Genomic DNA, 233 nt, shown 5'->3' with positions numbered 1-233 from the left:
CTTCGGCCTCTCCCTGAGCGTCTGGGCCCGGCTGCCGTTACTTCTTCCCAGCGATTTCGCTCCGGACACACCTTTCCTCTTTCCGGCCCGGCCCTGCTCGCTTCAAAGGTTCACTTCTGAGCGAGTTCTTCCTGGGGCAGGAACAGGGCAAGAGCCAGCACAGAGTATGACCCCCTGTTGACCCGAGAGTCACCCCCGCCCGCTCACAGAGGGCGACAATGACCTGCCGCTGG

The sequence above is a fragment of the Tupaia chinensis genome, unplaced genomic scaffold (genome assembly GCF_000334495.1).
Source record: "Tupaia chinensis unplaced genomic scaffold, TupChi_1.0 Scaffold000099_1, whole genome shotgun sequence".
Lineage (NCBI taxonomy): Eukaryota > Metazoa > Chordata > Mammalia > Scandentia > Tupaiidae > Tupaia > Tupaia belangeri.
Note: the sequence above shows the minus strand (reverse complement) of the source record.